This window comes from Symphodus melops (genome assembly GCF_947650265.1).
Source record: "Symphodus melops genome assembly, chromosome: 23".
Lineage (NCBI taxonomy): Eukaryota > Metazoa > Chordata > Actinopteri > Labriformes > Labridae > Symphodus > Symphodus melops.
The window spans coordinates 10,203,598-10,219,113 of record NC_136713.1 but is presented as its reverse complement, the minus strand read 5'-3'; the positions used below and the strand labels follow the sequence as shown (position 1 = coordinate 10,219,113).

At 42.0% G+C, this 15,516-nt stretch overlaps 1 protein-coding gene across 1 annotated transcript in view; it reads right to left on the bottom strand.

The window, feature by feature from the left end:
• LOC306818475 (neural cell adhesion molecule 2-like) overlaps positions 1 to 8,760 on the bottom strand; it is a 363,832-nt gene extending 355,072 nt beyond the window's left edge. The window contains exons 1-3 of the mRNA XM_079336086.1: positions 8,720 to 8,760; positions 8,169 to 8,229; positions 1,115 to 1,175 (exon numbers count right to left, since the gene is read on the bottom strand). The gene's annotated coding sequence lies outside the window, so the exon portion shown is untranslated. The remainder of the gene's footprint in view (positions 1 to 1,114; positions 1,176 to 8,168; positions 8,230 to 8,719) is intronic.
• Positions 8,761 to 15,516: the final 6,756 nt, after the last annotated feature.

The following is a 15,516-nucleotide window of genomic DNA, read 5'->3' as shown; positions in this document are numbered from 1 at the left end:
TAAAAAAGTAAACTATTTTTTAAGTACCAAAAAAGAAGACTTACACGCTGAAATGTTGAAATGAAAAACATCATAACACTGAAACATGAGTCACTGAAATTGAGTGAAGTTGTACAAATGAAGAAGAACTTGTTATTGAGATTAGAATGAAATAGCAAAACATCTAATCCCTCATTTTATTCAACTTGTTTCGATATATTTGAGAACATTTTTGTCCAAAACAAAAGAAAAAAATGTAACAGAACATGTAAAAGTCAAACTTTCTTTGCAAGTTGTGTTGATTTTAAAGCCATCTGTGTCATCTGTGGTTCTTATAGCTTGTTAGCATGCTTGCGCTCACTTTGGGGAGTCAGTGTCTTGCTCAAGGACCCTTCAGGAGGGTGGACTCCTTCCAAAGTCTGCCTCTCTATTTCAAGCTGCAGGAGCCTGTTTACCCACTGGGCCTCCCTGCCACTCCACTGTGTTTTGCCATTCTTGCAAGTTGAGACGGTGTCAAGCTGGAGCAGCTTTCTTTTCATACCGTGGCCTTCCTCACTTTTTCTGTGACAGCTGCTGACTTGGCACATGGGCATCACGGTCTTAAGCACAATCTTAGCTCGGACAGCAGCGCTGACGGTGCATCGACACAGAGGACACTCAGTGGATCTTTGTGATTGGCAAAAAGATATCAAGTGGAAGGACCAGAGCTAAAAGCAATTTTCAGGAGCTGAGGGAAAATATATTGGGGTCAAGTGAACTTCATTTTTCCCATATTCACTTTACATGAAGTCTGGTCTTGAACACATTCATTATGTCTGAACAGCAGTCCCATAACAGCTCAACACTCAGTCCTGAATACTGATTTCATTCAGCTCTAATGATGATCTTGTGAAATAATACGGTTATGTGTGTGGTGGACTTAGCATGAGGGTTTTGAAAAAATATGAGTCCTAATTTCCTTCTTTTTTTTTTTACTTCTTGAGATTTATATTTGCCCTCATGAGCTACGATCATGTGATAAATATTCAATAATTTGACTTGTACAGCAGCAGACATGAAACCATACACTTCTCTGCTTGTTTTTGAGAGCTCGACTTATTTATCTTGTTTTACTCATTCGAGCAGATTTACATACCTCATCATTTCGGCATCACAAAGCTTGTTTCCTCTCGGTAACAGGGTCATTTTATGGCGATCTGAAAAACAAAACGAGATAAATAAGTCAAGATCTCAAGCAAAATCTGGAAGTTTACCGTGATCAGTATGTGATGACTTTGAGCTAAATTAACATCCGACTTTAACATGACTATTTCCAAATGCAGCTGCCATAAAAACTGACCTTAGGGGTCGCCGGTAGCGCAGCGGCAGTGCGCGCGATCCCATGTATTGAGGCTCAGTCCTCGCGCGCGGGCGGCCCGGGTTCGCGTCCGGCCTGTGGCCCATTTCCCGCATGTCTCCCCCCACTCTCTCCCCCTTTCCGACTCTATCCACTTTCCTCCCTCTATAATAAAGGCATAAAAAGCCAAAAAATAAATCTTTAAAAAAAAAAAAACTGACCTTAGGGTTTAAAAACCAAAACAAGTTTGCAGTTCTGCAGACACAGCATCAAGGGTCGACATCAGGGGCCTTAAATCCAGATTTAACTTGTTTTAAGTTGTTGTGCCTCTTATTCTATCATTTTGAGCTTTATTAAAATACAGCCATCTGCTCATCTGTAGACTTGTCGATAAAGTCACAGAAAAAAACAGCCTTTTAGCTTTTAAAAAAATCAAACAGCCAATAATTGCTCATCTTTAGAACAGTGGCAGCTTATTTTTATGAGCGCTCAGCTCTCCTTGAAGGGCCCTGAAGAGCCCTCACACCACAGCCAAACACAGTCAGAGACAGATTGACAGAAAAGGTAAAATGTGCTCGGATGCATGATTTTATGGTTACTTCGATGCCTGGCGACTCTGCAAAAGGCATCTCACTCTCTGGGTTTATTGACCTGCTTCTTTCTGCCTCGGCTGCAGTGACCGTCAGATCAGCCATCCTTTGCCTCACAGTTTATGAACTTCAAAGCCGCGTGGCCACGAGCAGGCGAGATGATGGACTGCAGGGCCGTTAAGGAGAGATAGCACAGGGGAAAGAGGGGAACCAAGGCTCTGCTCCAGGCTGTTTAATTTCCAATGAGGGGGATGAAGGCATCCTGTGAGTGCAAAGTATGGGTGGGCTGATAAGTAGTAAATAAATCAGAGCAGCAGCACTCTGACGCACAGCACCCTGTGATGCTTTGTAAGTAGGAAGTAGGAGTTTCTGATCAATACGTACATTTATAGGGAAGCCAGCAAAGAGGAGAGTTTGTTTGTGTTCTTGAAGAGCTTTGGCCGGAGAGAGATGAAGGAGTCGAGGAAGCAGAGAACGAGAGTTCTATTTTTTAGTGGTCAAAAAACAATCAATGAGAAAACTTTCACAGATATTTCCAAGTTAAGTCAGAATGAGGCTTCCGTGCAAGAACAAAAGACAATCACATTTTTAAATGTGTCCATTTTCTAACAATGATAACAAAGTGCTTTTATAAAACATGATGCACAGGGTATTGACATCCCATTGCCCTGAACAGTTTTGATTATAAAAGCGGGCTACTTAAGGAGGAAAGGCTGGGGGAGGATTTTATAAATACAACGAACACTCACTTCAAACTGTCAGATTTCTGTAGCTGACGACCGAGCAGAAGTCATTTCTTCTTTATTTAATCTGAATAGTGTGTTTTCCAATCTTTACTGCTAATTTCCAAGTAGAAAAGAAGACCTGGGGCCTGGTGCATGCGTGTGCACGCCTGACACACTTTGTGTCTGCGTGATGAATTTAGAGAGTTTGGTTTTTGTAGAGAAAGATGACCTTCTAAAACGATTAAGCGAGATAAAAAGAAGACTGTCTCTGCTCTAACAAAATAACAGTACCGTAAATTCCGTACTATTGAGCGCACCTGGATATAAGCCGCACCGGCTAAAAATAAGTAAATAAATGTATTTGTACATATATAAGCCGCACTTGATTATAAGCCGCAGGTGTCCACGCTATAACAAGAGCTATTTACACAGACGTAGGCTACCGGTAACATCCGCAAATACTGTAGCGTCCGTACGGACGTTAAAGGACGACGAGAGCGTTCAAATAATAACTTTTAATAACCCGACCACTGTCGGCCGTGACCACACCGTTTACAGCGGAGAACAAAACCATAACTTGCCGTAACAATCCAACTCTCTCCCCCAGCGTTCTCTCATACAGCCACTCAACACGTTCTCGCTGGTGCATTCACTGACTCTCCACATAATCGGAATTATGAACACATTATCAACTACTGACTTTACAACATGAACCGTTACAATACGAAGCCTAGCCGACGGTGTCTGTAACACGGCTGATGAAAAAGATGACCGTAATATATTTCACAAGAAAAAGTCCATCCATTCACTGCCTCAGAATGACTTCATTACTCACTTCCTCAGTCTCTGTTGTCGCTGTCAGTGTCATCTTAACGTGCAGCAGCTCTGTTAGCTTCTTTGACAGCCAGGTCGATCGCCTTTAACTTGAAAGCTACATCATATGCATTTCTCTGTGTGTTTTCCATGATGAGGGTGCGTGCATGAAGCGCAAAATGACTGATATTAAGATCCGACGTGACGAAGTCAAATGTTTTTGCGGCAGAAGCTCATTGTCCCCCATAAAAAATCCATGCATTAGCCGCACCGGAGTAGAAGCCGCAGTGCTCGAAGTGTGAGAAAAAAGTAGCGGCTTATAGTCCGGAATTTACGGTAAATGTCGTCCCTGGGGTGCAGATAGACGAAAGGCTTGATCTGCACCTCTCTGATTTCGTCTGGGTCTCATTTAAGGCAGTATTTTTCCACAACTCTACACTATGCATGCACACACACAAACACCTAGAAACATCCGATGACACACAAGACACAAACAACTACCCGAGCGCACAGATTAGCTGGCACAAAAAAAAGACTGCAGAGGAGTTTCTATTGTCAGCAATTCACTGTATGCTCTGAAAACGCAGAAATCTACATCACGCATGAAATGAAGGTGCAAAAGGTCCTCTCATGGTCCTCTCCACAGTGCTTGTGTTTGCAGTGCTCATCGCACATTAGGATCTAATCTGCATAGCCATATTGCCCTCTGACACACCAACTGATTACACCATTATGTTTACGGTTAGAAAACGGAGAATTAAACAGCAACTGGGTGCTTCACGTCCAGCCGTGCAGAGCATGCTGACAGATATATGAAATATAGGGCAGGAGCGGGTCTTTAATCAAAAAGGGACCACAATTAAGCTCACAATGAAAGAACTATGAAAGCTTTTCTTCGAGCTTCTGGCCTGATTTTTCCTCCAAAACTAAACTGTGTTGATTTTTGGAATCAGAACTTTCAGCATGAAATAACTCTTAACAAAACTATCACTGACAACTGTCATCTTGAGCTATTATAAACTTCCCCCTGAGTAGTTTAAGCAGAATATAACGTGATCAAGAACTGACACTGAGCTGGGGCGCAGATGGCCTTGCGATTAGGTCGCGCCCCACACAGGAGGCTAAAGTCCTCTAAGTGAGCGGCCAAGGTTCAAGTCAAGTGGCTCCTTTCCTGCAGGCCATGTCCTGTCCTATCAAAACAAAGAAAACAACACTGGCCTTCTGCTCCTTCTCTAAGGAGAAGACGTCAGCTCTGTGTGGTTGCCCTCTCACTCTTGTGTAACAGAAAAAATAAAGATCATATTTAAAGACTAAAATGACAATGAGTCCTGATGAGTTCACTTCACCTTTTTCTCTGCTCTAAAAAGCTTTCAACGGCTTTGTCCACTGGAGCCAGTGCCAAACATCACAATAAAGAACAAAGGTACATATTGATCAGGATAAGTAGTGTCCTCTCACTACAAGGCTGGGTGAGCTTCTTTAAAGCACAGACTGAATTAACTCAAGATTAAGGCATGGACTCCTGACAATAGGGATCTCTTCTTCACCTTCATCACATCCTTGCACATTTCTTATGCACTTTAACACGCTGTCACTGATATCAGTGAGGCTTGTGGATTACAAGGTACGTCCATGTTCCTGCACCTGACCCCCTAAATCTTTCAAATTAAATTTTTTATAGCTTTTTTTTGCAAAAAGGAAACCAAAAACGTATGGCTTATATGCACATCAAAATTTGTGTCTATTTATCGTGCTTCAATTCGTATCGCAAAATCGAACGATGGAATCGCAAATCAATTGTTTTTCTCTATTGCTGCTAGCTTATCTCCAACTCCACACAATGATTTTATCAACTTTATCGTGGAAGCTGAGTGACAAAAAGCACATTTGCGGGCCTCTCTTCTTCTTCAGTCTGCTGATTTTGCACTGCCCTGCACCTACGTGATGTGCGCATAACCTCCTTCTTCTAAATGTATTCTACCATGACACTTTCCCCGTCAGACTTGATGAACAAAGTCGGCAGAAATCAAAGAGTTTTAAAGATAACCCCGTCAAATGATGAAAGACGCGATTTACCAAACACATCCCCGCCTTTTCACTGATTACCTTCTTCAAGTACATCAGGGGTGAAAGAAAAGCTGACAATGCTCATGTTTATTAGCCTACTGACACCCATGACTGTCTCCTTTCATAGCAACTCCTTCTTTCAGAAAGTCTGAGAGAGATTTGAAATAATTCAATATCTCTTTGACCACCAAGAGGGAACAATTTGTTCCCTCAGCCACTCGAGCAATTCAACGTCTCTGTCTTTTTCTTTTTTTTCTTTTACAACCTTGCTTCTGCTGCTGTAAATACACTCAACAAAAATATAAACGCAACACTTTTGTTTTTGCTCCCATTTGTCATGAGATGGACTCAAAGATCTAAAATTCATTCCAGATACACAATATTACCATTTCTCTCAAACATTGTTCACAAATCTGTCTAAATGTGTGATAGTGAGCACTTTTGCTTTGCTGAGATAATCCATCCCACCTCACAGGTGTGCCACATCAAGATGCTCATCAGACACCATGATTAGTGCACAGGTGTACCTTATACTGCCCACAATAAAAGGCCACTCTGAAATGTGCAGTTTTGTCTCACAGCAAAATGCCACAGATGGCGCAAGCATTGAGGGAGCGTGCAATTGGCATGCTGACAGCAGGAATGTCAACCAGATCTGTTGCTCGGGCATTGAATGTTCATTTCTCCACCATAAGCCGTCTCCAAAGGCGTTTCAGAGAATATGGCAGTACATCCAACCGGCCTCACAACCGCAGACCACGTGTAACCACACCAGCCCAGGACCTCCACATCCAGCAGGTTCACCTCCAAGATCGTCTGAGACCAGCTACTCAGACAGCTGCTGAAACAATTGGTTTGCATAACCAAAGAATTTCTGCACAAACTGTCAGAAACCGTCTCAGGGAAGCTCAACTGCATGCTCGTCGTCCTCATCGGGGTCTTAACCTGACTCCAGATCGTCGCCGTAACAGACTTGAGTGGGCAAATGCTCACATTCGATGGCGTCTGGCACGTTGGAGAGGTGTTCTCTTCACGGATGAATCTCGGTTTACATTGTTCAGGGCAGATGGCAGACAGCGTGTGTGGCGTCGTGTGGGTGAGCGCTTTGCTGATGTCAATGTTGTGGATCGAGTGGCCCATGGTGGTGGTGGGGTTATGGTATGGGCAGGCATCTGTTATGGACGAAGAACACAGGTGCATTTTATTGATGGCATTTTGAATGCACAGAGATACCGTGATGAGATCCTGAGGCCCATTGTTGTGCCATACATCCATGAACATCACCTCATGTTTCAGCAAGATAATGCACGGCCCCATGTTGCAAGGATCTGTACACAATTCTTGGAAGCTGAAAATGTCCCAGTTCTTGCATGGCCAGCATACTCACCGGACATGTCACCCATTGAGCATGTTTGGGATGTGCTTGACCGGCGTATACGACAGCGCGTACCAGTTCCCACTAATATCCAGCAACTTCGCACAGCCATTGAAGAGGAGTGGACCAACATTCCACAGGCCACAATTGACAATCTGATAAACTCTATGCGAAGAAGATGTGTTGCACTGCATGAGGCAAATGGTGGTCACACCAGATACTGACTGGTTCTGAGTCCCCAGACCCTCAATAAAGCAAAAACTGCACATTTCAGGGTGGCCTTTTATTGTGGACAGTCTAAGGTACACCTATGCACTAATCATGGTGTCTGATGAGCATCTTGATGTGGCACACCTGTGAGGTGGGATGGATTGTCTCAGCAAAGCAAAAGTGCTCACTATCACACATTTAGACAGATTTATGAACAATGTTTGAGAGAAATGGTAATATTGTGTATCTGGAATGAATTTTAGATCTTTGAGTCCATCTCATGACAAATGGGAGCAAAAACAAAAGTGTTGCGTTTATATTTTTGTTGAGTATACATCACACGTTGGAGACCTCGAGGGGACACAGGGTGTCTGTGAACCTGCAAAAGCAGAAGATGAAAAGCTTGTCGTTGATGAATCTTGTCCTTTTACAATAGCCTGTATTTAGTCGTTGTAATTGCAATATGTGTTGCAAAGACAACCTTTGCAGTTTGTGGGAGCACATTAAAATACAGTAACTGGCGCACTGCAAACACCTGAGCTGTATTTTGCTGTGGAGGGGAAGAAGCCGCACAGACTGGGTCACTTTAAGTGAGGCGCTATAAAACAATACATCTCCCCTTTTGGCAGATCATTCCTCCCGCTCTGTCTTATTCATCCCTCAGTGAACAATCATTCTTCAGTACCTTCAACGTTGTACAGTCATTTTCCACTGCCTATTAACATCAGAGCTGCAATTTTTGCTGTGATTTGACAGTTTTTCTTTGCCTTCATGTGCTCTCAGAATAAGACACTCCACCACTGCCTGCTTCATCATGCAACATAATGAGGATTTTCTTTTTCAGCTCTGATTTACATCCTGAGGAGACTCTCTTGCTGAAAATGTGTTTACATATGTTGTTTTTGTCTTTTCCTGGGGGCAGGACAGTATAATTCAAAAACAATAATCCATACTTTCCATGAATACAATGACAAGTGGCGATTAAAACCAGACATCAGAGTCCTCCTCAGCTCTAGGGCGAGTTGAGGATCTTAGATTTACTGTTAGAACTAGACATTTAGCAGCATACTTACATCTATCAGGTGGTCAGAAATCCAAAGTCATTGAAGTTGAATGTTGCTCCTGAACTGTGGCCTGTGTAAATGCAGAAACTATATTATCAGTTTGCTTACACATCAATGAATGTGCTAGCATGACATACATACATCAGTGTTGTTTCTACGTCTCGTCTGAGAGTGGCAAAACATCAGTGTAAAGAAATTATTGAATAAAAAAGCTCACATTTGGTTACTATGGCAACAGGAGAACGTGACACTCAAGCGAGACGTATTTAGTTCGGGTTATCGCCCCTAGCGGTAGGAATTGTTAGCATATCAGACGAGCACTGGGTATTATTATAACTTAAAGCAGTCTTTTCAGAAACATTGTTTAAGCTAATTTGGTCCTATGATATTTTAATAAGGAGACTTCTGTCGAAATAAAGCTGAAAATAAAACTTTAAAAACCAACCAACTAGTTAGCTAGCAAGCTACAAAGTAAAGCATTTAGCACGGACACATTTTTTTTTATCAGGAGTTTAGTTAGAATAGAAACATAGTTAAAATGACAGAAAAAATATACTTACATTCATAACATCTTGGAAACATGATTTGGCCCAACAGCTAAAGTTGCCCCTGTGTGTGCTGGGTTTTTTTTTTTGTCTTTAGTTGTATAGTTACTGTAGTTTCTAACGTTGTCAAACTCAACGGGTGCAAATGATGACGCTAACGTTGGCCTCATACCATTTCGTGTCTCAGCAAACTAAGTGAGTGAGTTTGCATGAATAATACCAGAGCCGTTCCAGAAGCATCCAATAAATGGAATTCAGCCGGTGTTACCGGCGGTTCATTTTGTTATTTCAGAAATATAACTACCGGTAGTTAGAAAAGTCAACAAATAAAAGTGTTGGAGAATTGTTCAGCTAAAAAAGCTGTAAGGTATGCTATTGTTTTAATTTTTCCAATAGTAGGATGAAGTTAGTTGTCACTCAAAGTGAGGGTTATATTTCTCACAGTAAAAACACAATCCTCTTTCTGGGCTGTCAAACATTTAACAGCCAGGCCTGAGAAACTCTGCCACAGAAAATGGATCTGAAAAGATCAGAAATATAAATCAGACCCAAACCATAAATGGCTTTTCAAAGAATCAAACACTCAAATAAATTAAAATGTGAGGGAGTCTTAAAGTTAACTGTAAAAGGAGCCGGAGTGATTTATGAAATATCTGACTAGGGGGTTATGGCTTGTCTTAAAAAACATTTAAACAACTTCTGACTTCAAGTATTTGTGCTGCAAACTCATTCTTGCTTCATCAAGGGTCTGCATCAGGGTTTTCTTTGTTGGTTTTCACATTCTCTCTCATCTTTCTTTTCTCCTGTGTGCTCTTCAGCAAAAGCAGGAAGGCTTAAAAACAATAAAAACAACAACAACACTTTAGAGGACTGGCATCAGAGTGTTTTAGGTACACTGACAGCTTCCTAATGACTTCCTTTTGCCTTTATCCTTCGCTGTCTGCAAACAAGTAATTACGGCCCCACACAGCATTGATGAGTCCTATAGCGAACACAATTGTCTTTTGTATGGCAGAAAAAGTTGCACTTCAGATTTATCTCAGTTGTGTGCATGCTAGGACATAAAAGAAAAAGATTGAGAGATATAAAAAATACAAAGTGAACAAAGAAAAACAGCAAGGTTGTTTGAATTGTGCTTTTTCTCTCTGAAAGAGCCACCCGATGAAGAATAAATAACTTCCTTGAAAAATCTCTTTGTACAGTGCTGACAGTTTCAGCTAAAAGACACTCTACTCAGCCTTTTCCTCAGCCTGAAATTACTTCCGTTACTTTGCTCAGCAATTCCTATCATATGATTTACTACTCTGTTGCATTTGCACTGACGCATCTGCAATCAAAATTCAAAGAAGTTACGGCTCGAGAGTCATACACAAATGTACACCTTCCCCTTAACCATTACCATTAATTGTCCTCGACCTTAGACCAGTAAGCTATCGCTCAGCCTTACTTAATAAGCAGCTCTGCCAAGCGTATAAATAAACCAATACTTTATTTCCACTCTGGCTGATTTCACAGTATATTGATGCACACCCACAGCTGGGCTTTAATTAAACCTGCGTGCCATCGATGACCTGTTGAACACTGATATCAAACTCGGAGGTGCAGCAGTGGAAGGGAAACCTGCACAATCATCTCATTCACTTAAAACTGTGCAGGAAAATCATGAAAAAGCAGAAAATATCTTATAAGGCAAATAAATGCAAAGTAGTCTTATGTACATTTGCAGCAACTTTGTGGTTTAGGAAGATTCTGACCATGACAGTCCCTTTTAGGGTTTGAGTCCCACCAGGAACCTTTACGCAAAAAGGGAACACAATCTTGGAAATTTTGGAATTGGAAAATTGGAATTTCTAGGCGCAGTCAGGGGCCGGAGGGGGTCCGGTTCGGGGACCACAGGATCTCGTCTCTGCTTTTTGCGGATGATGTGGTCTTGTTGGCTCCATCGAACCCGGACCTTCAGTGCGCACTGGGGCGGTTCGCTACCGAGTGTGAGGCGGCTGGGATGAGGATCAGCACCTCTAAATCTGAGGCCATGGTTCTCGACCGGAAAAAGGTGGTTTGCACCCTTTGGGTCGGTGGGGAGTCCTTGCCCCAGGTGGAGGAGTTTAAGTATCTCGGGGTCCTGTTCACGAGTGGGGGGAAGATGGAGCGTGAGATCGACAGACGGATCGATGCGGCATCTGCAGTCATGCGGTCGCTGTATCGGTCCGTCGTGGTGAAGAAGGAGCTAAGCCGAAAGGCGAAGCTCTCGATTTACCGGTCGATCTTCGTTCCTACCCTCACCTATGGTCATGAGCTTTGGGTCATGACCGAAAGAACGAGATCTCGGATACAAGCGGCCGAAATGGGCTTCCTACGTAGGGTGGCTGGGCGCACCCTTAGAGATAGGGTGAGGAGCTCGGTCACCAGGGAGGAGCTCGGAGTAGAGCCGTTACTCCTCCACATCGAGAGGAGTCAGTTGATGTGGTTCGGGCATCTGGTCCGGATGCCCCCTGGACGCCTCCCTAGGGAGGTGTTCCGGGCATGTCCCTCCGGGAGGAGGCCTCGGGGTAGACCCAGGACACGCTGGAGAGACTATGTCTCTCGGCTGGCTTGGGAACGCCTCGGGGTCCCACCGGAAGAGCTGGAGGAGGTGTCTGGGGTGAGGGAAGTCTGGGTGTCTCTGCTTAGACTGCTGCCCCCGCGACCCGGCCCCGGATATGCGGTAGAAAATGGATGGAATCTTGGAAATTGAGTAAAAGGATCTTGAGATATGGTGCATACTTTTCAGCAGCAGTGATGCTGGAAAACTTTACACCATTGGGCAATGGAGCCCTGCATTGTGCAAGATGCAGAAACATGCAGGGACATTTACAAAAAAGATGCATGTATATGTTGCTTTGCCCCAAAATGACAGCAAAAAAGTATTCTGTAGTTGTCCTTTATTTCTAAAATGTAAACCTAATCCTTTTCAAAGTCACCAATATGGTACTACAGGATTTTCACAAGTAAAAAAATAAACACACCTGTTCCCTGTGCACCTCTCTTGCCCATGTATTGCCTCATTGCTGGCCCTCTTGTTCCCTGGAGCAGGCCTTACACAGCCCTGTCAATCAAAGACCTATGACTCCCTCTGTGTTGAGCTGTCTCAAAATCCAGACTCACACTAGCCTCCTGTTTTCCCACGATATACCACAACCTTCCTCTATCTCCTCATTTACCTTTATCTCCTGTCTTTTCCCCAAATTCTCTCGGCCATTATTTGCGTTTTTTGCTTACTCTCTTCTATCATTCTCCCTGCGAACACCTCATTATTCCTTATCTGCTTTGCTTATTCTCTCTCCCATCTCTCATTGCCTTTCTCCTCCCTAATCTCCACATTTTACTGCCTCTCTGCATCTCCTTCTACCTTTCCTTTTTTTAGTTTCCTGACCTCAATCAGACCCTGCCTTATGTCACTAACCAGGTGTGTTAAAATTGTCCACAGAAACAGAATTAAACTGCACACAAGCACATTGTTTTAGACGAGCACTCTGTGTACAATGAGGCTATTGGATCAGAAATGACATTATAATGTGGCACTGAAATAGGTGCAGCATTAGCACAGCCGAGTGCATTTGTAGATAAGGGCACTAGATAGCGAGGGGCTCCGGCTGGAGTGCTCTGCAGGGCGGTTTCTTAATTTACATTAAGCTTATTCATCTTCAGCTATGGGTGCAAATTGCTTTTGTGGAATCAGGCCTGAATCTCATGAGCAGGCACTTATCAGCTCTCCTTTAAACACACCACCTGGTGCCAGTTCTCACCCACAATCACTTTTAGTAGGTTTAAACTCAATATATTAATGTGACTATGTTATTTCAGTGTCTACTCAGTGATTTAAAATCACTTTAAATAGTTTTGGTTTTTTTGTGTGACAGAAGCCGCCTTAGGGCTGCAACAAATGATTACTTTGATTAACATTTAATTAGGTTCAGTCAATAAAACGTCCCAGAGCACAAGTTGACGTCTTCTAACAGCAGTATAAACCCCAAAGGTATTCAATTTACAAGAATATAAAGAACAAAAGCATAAGCAAAAAAAAAACATAATTGAGGTGATAATGCTTCTACAGGGGAAACACTGTAGAATGGAAGCGGCACATAAAAAGCCCTTTCAAGTTAATAAATCATCATTTTTGCACTGCATAAAGTTGGGTCATATTGAACTATAAGTAATGGTATTTGAGCAGGAATCAGTGTTTTCATATGAGAGTTTTGGAAATGTAATGATGGTATAGGGTAGCAGATTTAATGACAGCAAAACATCCAACTTGAAGACTACATAGCTGCTTGGAGCTATAAATGATTTGGATGCTCGGATACTAAAAAAGTTTACCTTTGTCCATTAACCTTAATAACAAGAATAAAGTTACACTTTAACATACTCCCCTCTATGCTATGTATGTAGGCCTAATGTCTATTGAACCATCTAAGTTCTGCAACTCTTCAAGGACCTCAATACAGCACATGCTTTAACGTTCCCTTTCCTCCTCTTTGTTAAGTCATTTGATAAGCCACGACACTGCCTCCATTAAAGGATAAAAGCGGGGCACTCTTGTGTAAACAAAAAAGCTTGAGCCTCTTCTGAGCTTCCTTTTGTTTTGTTATCAACCTGCTCTGGTCACAAACTCAGTCAGGCCCCTAAAAGCATCCGAAAATACGTCACTTAGCTCAGGTACACAGCAGTCTCTGTTGGCTATGTCTGTCCAAGATGATTTCTGACACTGCACTGCCCTCTGCAGGTACTATAATGTAACTGCATGGCTGTTTCTTTCTGATGGGGATTATCTGTCTTCTTCAACGTCTGTTTTAATGGAGCAGAAAGAGAGTGGTTGCTTCCTGCAGTGACCAGATGCCTGCAGCGAGTATTGTTGTTGCATTTCAAGAGCTGCAGCTTGGAGAGTGATAAATGATGAGACGACAATATGGAGCTAAAGTGCTCATGGGAATATTCTTGAGCAGATGCCAGAGAGATGATGGGTCCAAATTTGGGGGGAAAAGTATTGGACGTTTCCTGTAATTTTGCAGTAAAATTCAATTTTAAATATTCCTATTATATTAGCGAAATATGATGTAGTTCACATCATGTCTCTCTGCTCTATTTCAGAGCAGAGAGACATGATGTGACGCCGTGTCATTTTTACCTCAATCTTTGGATGGATTAAAACAGTAGGTCCTTATCTTTTTTGGGGGTTTGTGGCCCCTCATTGACTTCACACTCCCCAGACATCCAAACCCCTTCAGCTTTTTGACTAAAATTATTATTTCATCAATCATGAGATCACTATTTCCCAATAATTGATTATTCAGACAAAAAAACCCCAACAACTGTAAAATAGCCTTACACAGAATTAAGTGTCCAGAATTCATGTTTTTCTGAAGACATTTTCGGTTGTTCTGACAATGCTGCTGTTATTGCACATAATTACGTTGTATTTATCCCTGTTCTTATTTATGTCCATTTATAAATACAAACTCTATTCTGCATGTTGTTTCAAACCTGTAGGAGTCTTTTCGTCAATCACATCTACACACACAGCATGTCGTATACTCTACACATCCCTTTAAGGCACTTTTTTAATTTGTGGTATTGTGATGAAAATTGCCCCAAACAGCTTGACTTCACAAAATGGTTTGAGATCTGTGGAAGGCTAACATATGAGTCACATTTCTTTTATACTCTTCAAACCACACACTGAGCCATGGGGCCATAAAAACCTCTTTGTTCTGTCAGCCTTTTTTCCCCCTTCAATATAAACTAAAGAGCCTGTGAAAAAGTGTTTTCTGCAGGCTCACAGAATAAACTGGGTGTCAAGTTGACATACTATATTTCCCATACAGCCACATGTCACAGCAGAACATTTTTATACGCTTTGAGTCTTGCACAACAATATAGAGGGTGGAGATGTAAATTTTGCCCCTGAAGAAATCCCCAGTACAGCCTCTTATAAAATACTCCAGCTTTAGTGGCATTACTGTAATTTGGTACACACTTAAAACTTCTCAGGCTACAACTGACAGATGATAGGCTGATTTTGGTGGGGATTAAAGGAAGTAAATTAAAACACTTTATCAGAAGAATGCTTCCTGGAGAGTTCAAACAGATTGATTGGAGAGTATAAGTTTACCAAGAACGGGTATTGATGGTTTTAAGTGTCTTCTTTAGGCATCTGTCGCCCTCGTCCTGCAGGACAAAGCATTGTTACAATAAATTCCAGCTCTGTTGTCATGACATTATTCACCTAAATGAAGCCTGTCTGTGGAGGGCAGTAATGAGGCGGCAGCACATTATTGCAATGTTCCTCTTTGCAAGTGATGCAGCCTGCAGAGGCTCCTATCAGATGTTTGATAATGAATACATTTATTTCAGCAGATTGCTGGTGCTTTTCTTTTTTCTTTTTTTATTCTGGCATTCTGGTCTCTTTTTTTTCCCCAAAGTGAAACTGACACCAAAGTGAAATTGTCCTGCACTCTCTCCACGACCAGCAGGGGTAATTGTTAAAACCTCAAACTCTGTAAACATTGCTCTCATATTTATGGTCCCAATCAGTAGTGTGGAGTCTTTTGCATCAATCGTGCTCAACTTTGTGTTTTATGAGATTAAACGCTCAAATTAAAGCTCCTGTGACGAGTTTTTTTTATGCGTTTAATAAACTGACAGAATAGTGATCAATGCAAACAGAAACCTTGTCACAGGAGCTTTAAAAAAAGCAAAGTTTTTTTTTTTTTTCATGTATCCTTACCCTGCTACTGATAAACACTTATCTATTAAAAACTTAGAAATACTTCAAA